Genomic DNA, 15,220 nt, shown 5'->3' with positions numbered 1-15,220 from the left:
TGTTAAATCGTTCTTACGGTCTTCCACTAAATAATACAAGAAATGCATATTTAGCATAAACTAATTAAAGCCCCAGAAACCAACAGATAACTAATATAATAATAATATATTACATGTTTAAAGTACAAGCAAAAAATACGGTAAAAATTATTATGGGTTTCAGCTGTTAAATCTGTATCAGAAAATTCCTGCGTAAACTAAAATATTAAATTAGATATGGTTTCATTGAGTTTCTGCGAGGGGGAAAAGCCCTTTTTAATCCCCGTGTTCTCTGGCCGTTCTAAACAAAAGTGTTAGCATACTTTTTGGGGAATGTGTGAACTGAGCTGCAGGGCTTAAAACCGTGTTGCATGTGGCGCACGGTGACGCATGTGTGTGGGTGTGCGGTATGCCCACCCGCTAAACGCTTAAACTCCGCCATAAACCGTCAGTTTAGCGAGCCCGCTCCGATGGTCAGTTCAAATAGTACACGCAAAAATAAAACACTTACAAACTAAATACGCATTTCTGTTTGGTTTTTGAAACACAGATATTGAATATTTATTTATATCAGTTTTTATAAATTCCTGTAAGGGAATCCTTTTTTTTTCTGTGTACTTCCTGACCCTAGAAACAAATGTCACACACCAGGCCCCGCGGAATCGAACGGCACTTGGTAGATGTAGACGGAACCGGACATGTGCTGCACTAAATAAAATACGGGGATAAAAACGCAAAAATACCACAGTGGGAGGGGCGGAAGCCCTGGAGCCCTGCAGCAATTAAAACTATGGATATGGATAGATGGGAGGGCGCGGCTGCGGAATAAAATGCAATCGTGTTTCCGCTGACTTTGACAGAGCTGGCCGCGAATGTCTGCTGGCCAGACACAGTCACAGATACAGTCGAAGGCAAAAATATAGATTAAGCACAGGGTCGAGGGCTAGTGTTGTTGTCTTAACTTTTTATGATATGTAAGAACATTTAGAACTCTTTATTATTTTCCACAATAACCTTAGAGAGATTATTTCTAGCGGTCAAATCGATATGCATAAATCGATGCATACGCATAAGGTTTTTACTGAAATTTCTCTCTCGGATTCTCTCTGATTTTCTCTCAAATCAATATAGAGCGATATTGCCCTTAAAGTTACATACATGAGTGGAAGTGAGACACACTTCAAATTCGAACTGACCTGTTGCTTACATTTCGAGCATATCGTATCGATACCACATAACATCAAATCGATCATCGGTTCATATCAATTAGTTTACCCAGTACAATTTAATCTAAAATGTGTATTTCAAGCTAATGTATTTAGGTGAATTTCATTTGAGCTTCAAGTTTGAAACTTTTTCTAATCCCTAGACCAGACAACACTGGCCACACGGACCGCAGGAAGCGCGCGTTAAGCATGGCGTCTGGTCGCGTCTTTTTTGCCTTTTTGCACACTTCCGCTTGTCAACCAAAGGGACCGGAAGGGAGGAGGGGAATCACAAGGACTGCCAGGGAGAAAGCGAAAAGCTCGCTGTCATTGTTATTTCGCTTCGGTACTGAACGGCTGTATTTGCAGCCGGAGCTCTATAGTTCCATAGTTCCACAGCTATAGCTATGCTCCTTTATCAAATGCTGGTCATGCACAATCAGCTGCGAGACTGGAGGCGGTGCCAACAAAGGAAGATGACAACTGTTTCTGGAGGGGACGCGAACGAGACCGGGATCCAATACATAGCCACAGCCAGAGCTAAAGCAACGGCGCTCTTCGCTTTTGTGACAGCAATTGAATCAAATTTATTGTCTGCATCCGATGCCATGCAGTTTCCACTCAACGTCGCGAACCCATTGTCAGCGTGGCATGTAATGTCACGTCCTGTTTTTACGAGGATCAAGTGCACAAAGTATGACGCCAAAGCGGTTGGAAATGAAAAAATTAAATATAAATGAGATTCGCGCGTGGATTTGGCTCTAAGCTTTGGACCAACACTCGAGCGATATAAAATGTCAATAGCCCCAGGCAAGTAGCATTAAAACCATCCATCGAAAATAGAAATATTGGTTGGCAAAGAAAAATAAATAAAAAGCTAGCTACATAAATTGGTAATCGATGAATGTACATTGTACACTCTTTGATGGAAACTTAACAAAAGGTTTCAAAATATGTCAAATGAGGATTTATGGATTCTTGTCACCAAATAGCTAATTTAAATCAATATAAAAAACTCTTGAACTGTTTAAATTAAAACCTATAAAGAATCATTGGCTTTCCATAGAGACCAAAAATATTTATTTAACAACTAATTTAATTTTAAAGCCCAAGTGTTAGCCCTTAGCTGATACAACCTTCAATTGACGCTGATTCAAAAGGTATTGCTTCGCACCATTGGCCTTTGTTTGCTTTCAGTTTTCCAGCACCATGGTCATGAAAAATGGTTTTCCGTTTTCCCCCGCCAGCTTTCCCATCTCACTTTAAACTGGTCCAACCGACTGATGCAGACATTTCGCTCTTTGTATTTCTGCGCGATTTAATTGCTGTTAATTGGCCAGCTAAACAGTTGATGTTACTTTGTTTTATTGCCAGCGTGATGGGAGCGAAAGTAGGAGCAGCGGGGTGTTCGGGCGAGGGGCGAACTTTTAATTTTATTTACGCCAAAAGACCGACAAGTACGTGCCGTGAATGCGTAATTAATGCTCGAAAATGTTTTATGCCAAAAATAACTCCGGCAACAAAGTCTCCTATAAAGAGCAGCCACGGGCAAAAAGGAAGCCCGGCGAAAATTCCCAGCAAGCCCGGGCCATAACCATAAACGTAGGCACCATAACTGCGCTCCCAATCCTGCTGCCCCAACTTGAACCCATTTACGGCCCGATTCCCATACTGTTTCGCCATGTCATCCTTAACAGAGCAAAAAAGTAATGGAGCACAAAAAGTTCCGAGAAATAAAAAGTATTCAAAGTTTGAGTATATATTCACAGTTACATTTGACTTTAAATTTTATTTATTTTTGAATTTAATTTGGAAAAATAGAAACATTATAAAACTTCGAAGAACATTAAAAAAAAAACCTTCACCGAATTACTTATTCTATGTTTATTTTTTGCTAATTTAGAAACATCACATAATTAATTGGATTCAGCGTTCAAATAACAATTTTTTTCTTCAGTGTTTGGATGTGCCAACATACATTTCCGTCCGTATTCCGTGTTTCTGGAGAGATTTCCCTCCGGCGAGCGCGCCCTCTGACTTTTCACTTTGATCGACGGCCGGACAGCCTTCAATGGAAATTGATGACGCCACACCTCGCCCGCCCCGTTTTCCCTCGGGGCGCTGTAAGATTGGGAGGTGTGTTCATGTCCATGTGCCGCTGAATATAATTTCTTGAACAATAAAAACTGTTTTGTCTTCGATAAACAGAAGCGTGCTGGAGGAGAATGGCCGTGCATGCCGGCGATCTATAAAAATAGACAGGCAAACAAACAAATCGATGCCTGAATGGAGGGACGCTCGCGTCTTTCGGCACATATAAAAATACGCCATGATCTTATGGCTGACCTTACACATTTGCAGCACCTGGCCGACCGACCTGTGCAACCTGGCAGCCCGGAGGCATATTGGCCAACAGATATGACACTTCTTATAGATCTTTTTCAGTTAATTAAAATTAAACAGTGCATTAATATGATTAAAACAATAATATTCATTATTTAATGTGCAATGTGTCTATAGAGAAAGTTACAAAATAAACATAGGTTTCGTTTTTATCTTAGATGTTTCAAGTTCGTCTAAATAATAAACTTTTTAATTTGATCATTACCATCACTAAACACGGAAATCCTGGCGGAAAGCAAAAACAGGGCCTCGCGATGGAAGGGGAAGGCGATTTGATTGAATTGCCACAATTAGAAAGATTTCCAGATTTGCTCGCCTTGTTTGAGTTTGTTTTGGTTGCGGTTTTAGCCGCTTTCCGAACTCGTGGATGTTTACACGGATGCCTCAGCTTCGTTCCCCTGCGGTTAAATATTTGATGAACTAAAGTGGAAAATTTGTACCAGCAAAACAAGCGGGGCAAAGTGCATGAAAGACCGAGAAATCAAGTGGCTGAGTGCCGGAGTCCTTAAAGCGGAATCTCGCAGGATTTTTTTCTTTATTTCCTTTTTTCGCCGCTTCCAAGAGATATTTAAGCCGGGCCACGCCCCTCCGGTCAGCGTGACAGATGAGAAATAGCAGTATTTCCTGGGCCAACGGGCAATGGCCAAATCGATTCGGATTCGTTTTGGCCTGCAGCAATGCCCGCACTTACAACACACAACCTAAAATAGCAAACGCTTTTCGGCTGCCCCAAATTACAAACGCACATGGATAGGGAATATAAATCTGTGTGGTATCTCGTAACCGAGTGAGTACATAGAGAGAAATGCATCTCAATGTTATACAAAAATTCCTTATCAAATCGATATACGCAGGTCGTTTTTACCACGCAATACTGGTAAAATTGATATTAAATAATGTCATTTTGCCGATTTCTCTCTCTCGGGGATTCTTTGACTTTTGAGAAAGAGAGCAGTATGGAAGCATAAATTACATGCGTGGGAGCGAGAAAAGCTGTTTATTTTACTTACTAAGCCAGGGGCTATAACTGAGAATATAAATAATGTTTCGCTACTTGACTGCTTATTTTCTCAGTGCAGCGTACCGCATATAGCACTCACCACCCGGTCGGCCTCTGACGTCAGAGCCCCTTTCGACCGCAGCGAAAATGGCCATTGAAATGTTGACGTCGATGGCGTTGCGAGTAACGGATTTGTCTCTGCCCTATTATTGTTTAACTCACAGATACGATACTCCCGCCGGTGTGTGCGAGTGCGGTTTATTGACATTCAACGGCGAGTGTGTGTATTTGTTTTGGTCAGAGCCAGAGATAGATGAAAAATTGATTGTGCTTCACCTCAACAATTTGGCAAGCTGAAAAAATACGTCCAGTACTCGGCACTCGGCATTCATGTGTGTCAATTAAGGGTTCTCAGCGATTGCAACGATTGCACCCGCTGTACGTACGTCATCATCATCGTCATCAGCCACTCCACTCGGTTTTGGGTGCGAAAAGAAGGCTGGGTGTGGATTCTCGGGTTGCCACTGGCGACAGTTGGCCAATATTGAGATGGAATGCCTGACACATGTTACAAATTTCGAGCACTCGAAACTCGAATAACTCAAAGACATGACAAAATATTGAAGGCATTTTGTCGCTTAATTGGAGTGCCACGCGTTGGCGAAGACAAAGGCAAGTCGACCGAATAAAATATGCAAGGGCGGAGGCAGCTTTGACTGGCACATTTGACAGGCTAAATGCGAATGCCACAGCATCTAATCCGAGGAGAACCGATATCTGTCAGGGTATCAGGAAAAGCACACCCTTCGAAAAGGAAAGGTATTGTAGTCCTTTTTATTTGCTAAACATACGTTTCAGACTCGGTATAAGCCAGTCTATTTTAAAAATTTAAACACATAAGTTGGAGTATTTTGCTTTCAGTTAAATTTTTTGATACATTTGTAAGTAGTGAACAATTAGCAAAATTTTTTTTAATGAAAGTACCATTTTGTGAAATATAATTATATAATTATTCATTGAATCCACTTAAAATTTTTTATGAAAACAAACTAATTGCTATTAATTAATATATCCTTTTTTGCGCCTGGCAAATTATTGCAGCCGTTAATAAAATCCCATTGGCAGTGATAATCGGCATCAAGTAAACATTATAATTTACTTGAAAACAATGTTCCTTTTTTTGACATACATACAAATTGTGGAAACTCTATGTTGTGCTAACGCGTTTTGTTCCCAATTTCGTAAGGATATTACGTTTTGTGCCCATTTTCGTACATACACTCGCGATTGCAGGACGATTTTTTACAGCACGTTAACCCTGAATGGCACATCCCGAAACGGACTTTGGATTAGAAGCGTCCTTGTGAGCCGCCCAACAGCACTTTTCTCACAAAGGACGAGGCAGCCGCTCCTGTCCCAGACTCACACACACTCACTCACTCACACAATCACACACTGTTGTCGGGGCTGTCAGACGCCATTATCACATATTGCCGTCACTTTGTGTTCGCCAATGCCCCTGTATTTGTGGCCGTAATGCGCAAATACTCGTATAGCAAAGGTCCTGGTCCGAGTCCTTATTCGCATAGTCGCATATCCGCATCTGGGACATATGCAAATGGTAAATGGCAAATGGTGAATGGCAAATGCCAAGTCGGTCAAATCGTTTTCGCACATGAGCCTTATTTGCATCTCATTAACATCCGGAGCTATCGGGTCTCCAACAATGGCCGCCGTGTCATTTCCGCTGCTATTCCTATTTCCACTGCCATTTCCTTTTCTATTTCTATTTATATTTTCGCTCTACAATATGCCAAGGGTCGGATAATTATTGCACTAAAAATGGTATATTGGTCGGGCCACGCCTAATGAGCACGTCCTTCGATGATTGACATGTGATGGCTGTGTGCGCGCGGGGTAGTTAATGTCACATATTTTGATAAATTGTTTTACGACCATAATTTGTGCAACTTTTATCGCCTCCTTTGTAATGGCTTTCCTATTAGTGTTTTATGCGCCGTAAAAGTAGCTCCACAAAACACGCATTCATCATTATGCTGATAGTTGATAGAAGTGGCAACAAAATGAAATTAAATTATTTACACGGCTCTCGGCGGGCGCCTTTTGCATTTTATGACAGCGCAAACAGGCCGCACTCTTATTTATTCAACATTCTGTTGAACACGCGCTCAAATAATTTATGTTTGGCATAACCTTTGGGGCCGCCGGCAAACAGGGGCGAACAAGGGTTAACAGCCATGTCCCAGACAGATACAGATACATATTAATATACAGATACGCTGAAAAAACAACTGCTCATCCAAGAACTTTTCGTTCCTGAAGAGTTTGTTTTTGAAAGATTTGACTGACTGTAAAATCAGGGGTTAGGAAATCCATCCTCATTTGTATTTTCCAAGTTTGTTTAATATAAGAACGGCTTTAAGTTGTTTTTTTCTGTGTACAGATACAAGATACGAGAGTAATGTTCCCCGAGGATGGGGGATTGCTTACATTTTGATGAGCCCCAAAGAAGCGAATTATTTGACTATTTATACGTGTTTACATACCTTTCTGCTGCTTCTTCCGTGGCGCTTCAATAGAAAGGGACGGCGACAGGGGAGCGAGCCGGAAAGAGACGGGAGATGGGTTAGCTCCTCCCTGGGCTTAGTGCATGCTGCAAAGAAATTAGCAAACACAGAAAGTCAGCGGAAGTTGTGAGGAAATCTTTTGGGCAAACATCGGATAAGGCTGAGCAAACACTCCATGTTTGTGCCGTAAATATTGTTGTTCGTACTCAATCGCTTTTACTCCAGGTTGAGTCGCCCAAAGTGTTAATTGCCATGGCCCAAACGAATTATATAATTAATTCAACGAGTTTACTTTTAATCAAGGCACCCAACTTGGCCAACAAATAGTGCTGCAACTTGCGTTGTTTATACAATGCCTTCTTGGCCAAGTCCTAAACCGGTGATTGTGTCTTTCAAGTTTCGCCCAGAGTCTCTGAATTTTCTCCGCAATAAATTTATCTTAATATCCAAGCGATGTGGAAGTTTCGGTCGTCTGAGCGCATTTTTCATTCTAATGGAGTCGTCTGCACAATGCAAGGAAAACTTTTCTCCTTTGCACCACCGCAAACAATGCCAAATTATATATGTACATGGGAAACATATGGTCGGATACAGGCAAGTACGGTTGAGGTTAAAAAAAAACACGTCGGTTTAGTCTTTACATAATTATAGGATTAAGGATTAGTATGTTGATTCTGACAAAAATGTATTTATTAGATTTTTAATGTAAACAAAAAATAATAATAATAAATCCCAAATAAATATCTTTAGCTGAAGATATTATTTTAACCACGACTGTAACTATATACACTTGCCTCCCCTTCTGTCCTCTGTGGAGAAAACTTGGAACACATGTTAAACATTGTGAATAGTGCAAAACTTTGACATCAAAGTTTGTTGCTGAAATAATTTCTGTGTTGTTCAATGTGTGAAATTGAAATTATTTCGGCTCGAGACCCCCAAAGAGCTCGGTCAAATGCGTAATGGTATTTTAATAAAGTTTGAAGGAATTTCATTAGCACAGCTCAGCAAGGCGCACGGGGCGTATGCGTAATGCCGCTGATTGGATCGATTTAATAGTGAAGTCAAACTTCGATTTGCCGCACTTGGCGGGCAGATAAGTCGCTACCATTAAATGCTCGTTAGTAGTCATTGCCATATCCATATCTGTAGTATTTGGCAAATTATCAGCCAGCGCCTCGTTTGCGTAGCTCCTCTAATCAGCGCAGGGCAAACAAAAAACTGACATGAATGAAATTTACAGAGAACCGAATGGCTCTTTTTCCTCGCTGCCATTACACTGGCCAACTCGTTAATTGTACAAAATGTACAAAATACATTTAGCTTATTGATTGATAAATTACAAATATTTATTGCCTAACTTTATAATCTATTATATACTTTTCTAATACAAAAATCAAATATAAAATGCATTAGCAAAGCATAAGCTGCTTATGAAAGAGCCAAACATTTTAAAATAAAATTGCTCACAAAATATACGTGCAATGACCTTGACTTTTCGTAGAAAGCGTAAGAAAATATATAACAATTTGCATGCATATTATTTTCAATGGAAATTCAAGGCCATTCTTTGTATTGCTTCGCCAATATTTTGTGAGCCTGAACTTGGCTTAACAACAAATTTAAAAAGCAATCTCTCATTGTCCGCGGAGCGCCATTGTTATGGTAAACTTTGTTGCCTAGTGTTATGTGCTGTGCCGCGTATCTTCTCTGCATATCGCGTATCTCACCGCGGGCGAGGAAAACTTGGGGGAAACGGAGGCAGAGCGGGCTGGCGACTTCAATGCGAACGCCACGCCCCTGGGGCAAAATGCTTGCCTCACTGATTTGCGTGCTGCACACACAACAAAAAATAAATAATAAAAAAAAAGGAAAAACCAAGGCTGGGTGTGGGCACTCGGATATTTGGGATACTTGGGTGCTGTGTCACATTTCTGTTCCGAGCTTGCGTGCTATTTTTGCCATTTTGTTTGCTTTGCTGGCTGTGCGACGCTGCGGCTTATCACATAATTTGAATAAAGTAGCTGCAATCTTGTGTCAGTTTATCGCAAATTAGACCGACGACGGACAGGGGTGCAGATAAAAACATCAGCTAAATAGCAGTAGCCCGTAGAGTAGCTACGCGACAAATTGTCTGTGGGAAGAGTAGTCTAAAGATTTAGCCAAGTGTAGTGTAGGGTGAGGTAGTGAGCGAGATGAAAAAGCGCAAGCTTTTGAAAACGGAGCATCCCTGTGGAAGCCTGCTGCACTTTTTGCCCCCCAATTTGTTTACTTTGTGCTGCAAAATCAAATTATGCACGTGGGCGCCAGGTGAGATGCGAGGTAAAAGGCAAACGGCAAAGGGGAGCGAAAAATGAATGGGCAAAAATAATTGAATCAGAAGCAAATTGCAGGACATGTCGCCCGCCAGCCTGCTGGCAACTGTCTGCTCCTTTATCCCTGCTTCATGTCACGGATGTTACCCGATTTTCCCGTCCGCTTCTGCCTCCTGCCTTTTCCCGGACGTTGAGCAAATTGCTTGACACTTTTAATTATGGAAATTGACTAACGCTATGATGGGTCGCGAGGAAAATACATATAAATACGCAGGTATGATGGAAATGCGGAGCATAAGTTAAGCCGTCACCATTCCGTCAATTTCGCCCCCAGGAACGTCCATTAAAAATGTAAAGACATTAACAGCTCTGCCATGGGAAACGAAAATAGCTAATATGGCCCATTAACTAAAATAAATCGAAGCTGTTTGGAACAAAATAAATTGAATTTGGACTCGGCATGAACCAATCATTAATCGAACAGGAATGGGCATCTGCCCGTTGGACAATGCCAAAAATACGCAATCTAAATTTCCGCGAAATCGCTAGAAGCGCGTTTAATTGGAAACCTGTTTTTCCTCCTAACAGTGAAAAGCTAATGAAAAGGGAAATCAAATCGAATATTCAGCGCCACGCGAATTATGGCCTCTGCTCGATAATTGTTGTGTGCAGAGAGAGAAAATCAAAGAATCTTTATGAGACTTATGGCTGGTAGCCGAGTACCAACTTATAACTGCACCGTCGGATTTTTCGAGAGTGATCCGACTTTTAAAGAGCATTTTTTCCCAAATAAATTTAATTTGATTTTCGCTTGAAATTCAGTTGAAAGCATTTTTCCAAGAAGTTTATGTACTTTGTAAATTCTAAGAGTTGTATTGACATTTGAATATGAAAATTCAGAAACTTTTTGACGACTTTGTACTTTTCGCTTTTCTCTCTGCACGCAATTTTGGTCTGCAAAGGAATCCCTCTGGCTTCAGCGAGTTTTGCGGAAGTATGTGGGAAAACATTTGCCTGTCAACGGGGTCATAATCGAACATGGGTATATGTATACACATATAGATGTACTCAAAGCGGGGGATGCGGGCACATTTGGTAATTGCACCTCGGGATGCTTAACATGATGCACTGGCACCGGGAAAAATATTAAGTGTGCCGTTGGCCATTATTTATTTACATTTTCCGCTCCCGGTTCTTTATGTCATCATCATTCCTGCGGCCCGCCTGTCCATCGGCGTTTTCGGCGAGTGTTTACTTTTCCCCGCTGACTGCTGCTCTTTTCACTGATGGAATGAATTTTCCGACCGTCCCGAAAGGTGTCTGAGAATTTACATATTCCGGCCAGAAACTTGTTTGCGCTTTTCCTGCTCCCCGCCTTTGGTTAATTTAAGGGCACGTAGCTACAGGGTTACGCGCACACACACACCTCGGCTCACCTTTTCCCGCTGCTGCTGGCTGGGCTTTTCCAGGCTTTCCTGCTTTTCCTTTGGCGTGGCTTAAATTAATACTGCAGCCCAGGAACTGGGATGAAGTGCGGCTCCTTCTGCTGTTGTGGCACTTTTCACTAGCATATTTAGCTGCGCAGTTGGACGCGTGTAATTGTAATTTATTCACGCTTCTTCACGGCACTTGGCAAAAGTCTTACAGTTTCTGTTTACATTCACTTTGATGTCATTCACTAGCTGTTTCTGCAATATCTATACATCCTTGCGTAAATGCAAAGATAAAACAATTTTTGTTTTCTCTTTTTTAATGATTTGTTATGGTTTGTATTATTTTTTTGTTTGTTTTTATGTTTACTACAAAAATATATGGTTTGTTTGGGGGCTTTTCTTATGAACTGAAGAGCGTTCGCTTGATTATTGGGGAGCTTTTCTCGCTTGATGCGATCGCCGGCACGTCCACTAACGAAGTGAGGGCTGCGGCCGCTGGCGTTTTCTTTTATAGCTGCCGCTCTGTCTTACACTCTCTCTCTCTCTGGCTGCTTTCTCCCTGTTATCAGTGGCGCCACACTCTTCAACAGCTGAGCGGCTCTCTTAGCTGCTTTTCAGAGAGGGCGCCAAGTAATGCATTTTCTTATCAGCAGCTCTCGAATCTTGTGACGTCACGGTGAACCGAATTGCCCAATTGCACGTGTTAAATATTTACAGTGGAGTACATAATGGTCTTGTGTTTTTGCGACTTGTGGCCATAAATTAGCAAATAACCTTTGTGCCTGGCCAGATTTTAGCTGGCCATTTGCTGCTCTTCTTGTTTATTTACACTTTTCTCTCCTTCACTGATTTCTGCCCGCCCTCAGTGTTATTTTGCTTTGTTATTGTTGTGCTTTGTGCCTTTTGCATCTGGGCTCTCTCTGTTGATTTATCTGAAAATACACTCATAGAAATTTTTACCCTAAATCGCCCTAAAAAACTGACTTTTCGCCCGTGGATTTAGAAAATCGCCCATAAATCGTATCCGCTGGCGATTCGCCCGTGTATTTAGAAAAATTTTCTTAAAAATCCCTATGGAAATTTGGTTTAATTTAGGGTGATTTTTCTTGAATTGAGAAATATTTTCCTATTTTTAGGGTGATTTGCCCTAAGTTTAAGTCGTGTTTTTCTAAAAGTAAGGGCGAACTTTCTGTTTTTAAAGACAAATGCCCTAAAAAATTATGCAAATTAAAAAAAATCGTGTTTGAGCATGCTTAACTGAATTTGGGAAGCATGAATTTTAGTCGTGTATATTCTGGGAACTGGGACTGCTTTAATTAAACAACACCGGCGGAGGACACCGTTGCATATTATTGTATTGGTGTGTAGCTTATATGGGAGCTGCGTTAAGAGGGGGGCCCGATCTATACAACACAGCCGTTAGAACTGAAAAATCATGTTTGTAAACGAATTAGGGAAATAAATATGAGGAGAAAAAACAACTTACTTTTTTGGTCACTCCGAGAATCGAACCCACGACCTCTCGGTTCAGAGTCTAACGTCCTACCGCTGCACCAGAGACCCATCGCGCAAGACAACGAACAAACTCTGCAGACATCTTATTTTCTTGAGGTCTACGTTATAATTTGACTAAAGGCAACTAAACCGTATATTTTTTTCCTGACGACTGTGACAATTAGTCCCGTTTTCTTGCCAGAAAACACAAAGTATGCTTTTAACTCAGAACTCCCATACGTTTTTAAGGTTTAAAGACTACTTTAATTTAAAATTCGTACGAAAAAATGTCCTTACTATTATAACGTTTACAAAAAAAAAAAAACATAAAAATAAAGTTGAATCACACAGGGTTCGAACCCACAACCCCACGACCTTAGTCCTCATATAGCAAAGTTGAAAGCGCAAGTGATTAGACCGCTGGGCTACCGAATTTCACACTTTTGGAGTGATTTTTAAGGCGAATCGCCCTTGTATTTAGACAAATTTTAGAAAAAAAATTAGGGCAATTCGCCGTTGGATTTAGAAAAGGTCAAAACGAAGCAAATCGAAAAAATCGCCCTAATTATTAGAAAAATAAAAAAATTAACCCTAAAAATATTTTTTTATGGTCACCTGCCTTAAATTTATGGCAAATTTGTCGTGAAAATAGAAAATTTTTCTCAGTTCAAGGGCGAAAATTTTTTTAGGGCGATTTTCTAAAATGTAGAAAATTATTTTTATGAGTGTATGTTATCTCAGAATGGCGCATAACTTAAACTCCCGCCGAGGTTTCCCTGCCTCCGCTGGGAATTTAATATAAATAAATGCTTACGAGAAAAGTTTGGTCGGGGAATACGTTTGGGTACCTTTTCTGCTCTACTCGACTCGACTCGATTAGCAGCCCCTAGACTTTGGCAAAAGTTTAGGCATTTTCAAATTACAAAACTTTATTCTCGGCTATGTTTAATTATTTTGCAGCTATGTTTGGGTATTCGGGGTATTTGTTTTTTGGGAGATCATGATTAAAGTTAAAGTATTTGGAAATAGGAACAACAGTTTGCAGTTTTTAAAATAAACTAACTATACTATTAAAATTAATATTTATATCTTCACTTTAAGCTACTTTAAATATGGCTAACAGTATTAAATTACAGTCAAGAGCCAAAGTATTCTACTAAGAAAAATCAATTATTCTGCGCTTGGCCTGCCGATTTGATCATAAAAATCCTTGCGAAGCGTATTATGGACCATATAAGGCACAGATTAAGCTGGAATTCGCTACGAAAATTGCTTATGTACTGCCGAAAACGAACTTCCTCCGTTTCTTTTGCTCCGGATCTACGCATAAAAATTCGCGTCAATTTTTCTGCGCTTTACAGCAGATTGCCACTTCTGGCCCCCATTCCGAATTCCGTTTTTCTGTAGGGAGTCCAGAGTCCTGCTTCGCACACAGACGCACACACATACGTCTACCCACACCCACACCCACTCACAATCAGTGAGATGGGCATGCAAAAGCGTTGCCATTTTATCGTTGCCTACTTCCAGGCAGCCGCCATCAAGCTGTGCCAGAAATTGGAACTCGTCGGCCCCAAAAAACCCCTCGCTCACTTCCTGCGCCGCCTCTCCTTTTATTTTTAGCAGTAGCATAATTTTTTATTGATTGGATTTCAGTGAAAATCACTTCCGGCGATAAATTTGTTATGCAGGCAACGATTCCGTTCGGTTATGTCCTGGCTTTCTGTTCTTCTTTGACTTTACAAAAAGAAAAATAACAGGAACGGCAAGAACTTTTCATGCTGGCTCTGGCGATGGAATATTTTCCAACCCGCCTGACATTTTACAGGAATACTACTGTGTGTTTTGATTTATTTTACTTCTGCGTCAATGTCAATCGTATCTGCAGACTTCAGGGGGGATATCCTTGCTTGTTTAACTCGGAATTTGTTTGTTTGCTTGGCTTTCCTTATGCCCCTGCACTAATGGCCGATGGGGGTTGGCAAATGGGAATGGAAATGGCAATGGCAAATGGCTACGAGTATTGACAAAGAAAATTTGCACACTGTTTGCCTTACATTACATGTGCTGGGGGGACGGAAAAGCCTTTGGGGCAAATCAAATACAAACACATTCTCCACAAATTACTGCAAAATGTTATCAAAAAGCTGGCTGGTAATTTAATATTTCAATCCCCAGCTCGGCGGGGTCGTTGATCCCAATCCCGATGATGTCCTGGCGACCAGTAACGGGGCTTTGAGGATAAACACTAAGCATCGGGCGGCGTTAAATCGTGGCAAATGAACCACTAAAGACACGTCCATAACAACAGCTGCTGACCCCCCCACACACACACATAGACATCGCGAGGACGATGGGTTTTCCTCAAAGAGAACCGTGACGTCACAAGTCCTTTGCTAAGAGATGCACAGGAAGGAGCAAAGAGAGAGTGTTGCTTCAAAGCGCCTGCGCGGAGCAAGGACTCTTTTTGGACTTCCGGCTAGCGCAGCGACCATATGACATCATTGAAAACAAACCCCGAGCTTTGGTAATGAAATTATGCGTTTTTTTTTTGTCACCGCCTTGGGCCGTGAGTCTGTGTCTGTGTGTTTGTGCGCTGTGTCGGTGTGAATAGTTTTTGGCTTCTGCTGTGGCGCCTATGGGAGCGCTGACGTCACTGCTGCCTGTGCACTCGAATGTAAAATTGGCAAATAAATAGGATTTGAAATTTAACGTCCCGCTGCAAGGAAGCCATGCGCAGACGATGGTGACATAAGACCGAACCAAAGCAGCCAAACAAAATTCCTCCGCCAGCTGCAGTGTT

The 15,220-nt window shown here is 41.2% G+C and overlaps 1 protein-coding gene and 1 long non-coding RNA gene across 7 annotated transcripts in view; one reads left to right on the top strand and one right to left on the bottom strand.

Annotated features, from left to right (window-relative positions):
- Positions 1-11,405, bottom strand: part of Dgk (diacyl glycerol kinase 1) — a 48,594-nt gene extending 37,189 nt beyond the window's left edge. For 2 of the 5 annotated variants that reach the window (XM_017157042.3, XM_070212696.1), the window contains exons 1-2: positions 10,927-11,405; positions 7,155-7,261 (exon numbers count right to left, since the gene is read on the bottom strand). The gene's annotated coding sequence lies outside the window, so the exon portion shown is untranslated. Of the gene's footprint in view, positions 1-7,154; positions 7,262-10,667; positions 10,841-10,916 lie in introns of those variants that run through there. The other 3 variants (XM_070212694.1, XM_070212695.1, XM_070212697.1) reach the window with 3 other exon arrangements.
- On the top strand, positions 1,206-3,672 carry LOC138912315 (uncharacterized). Of its 2 annotated transcripts, XR_011417839.1 has the most exons (4): positions 1,206-1,293; positions 1,349-1,994; positions 3,142-3,320; positions 3,393-3,672. It is a non-coding gene; the product is annotated as an uncharacterized lncRNA (long non-coding RNA). The 2 variants fall into 2 exon arrangements; XR_011417838.1 differs by having other exon boundaries at positions 1,262-1,994.
- Positions 11,406-15,220: the final 3,815 nt, after the last annotated feature.

Source organism: Drosophila takahashii, chromosome 2R, assembly GCF_030179915.1.
Source record: "Drosophila takahashii strain IR98-3 E-12201 chromosome 2R, DtakHiC1v2, whole genome shotgun sequence".
Taxonomy (NCBI): domain Eukaryota; kingdom Metazoa; phylum Arthropoda; class Insecta; order Diptera; family Drosophilidae; genus Drosophila; species Drosophila takahashii.
This window is presented reverse-complemented; position numbering and strand designations above follow the sequence as displayed.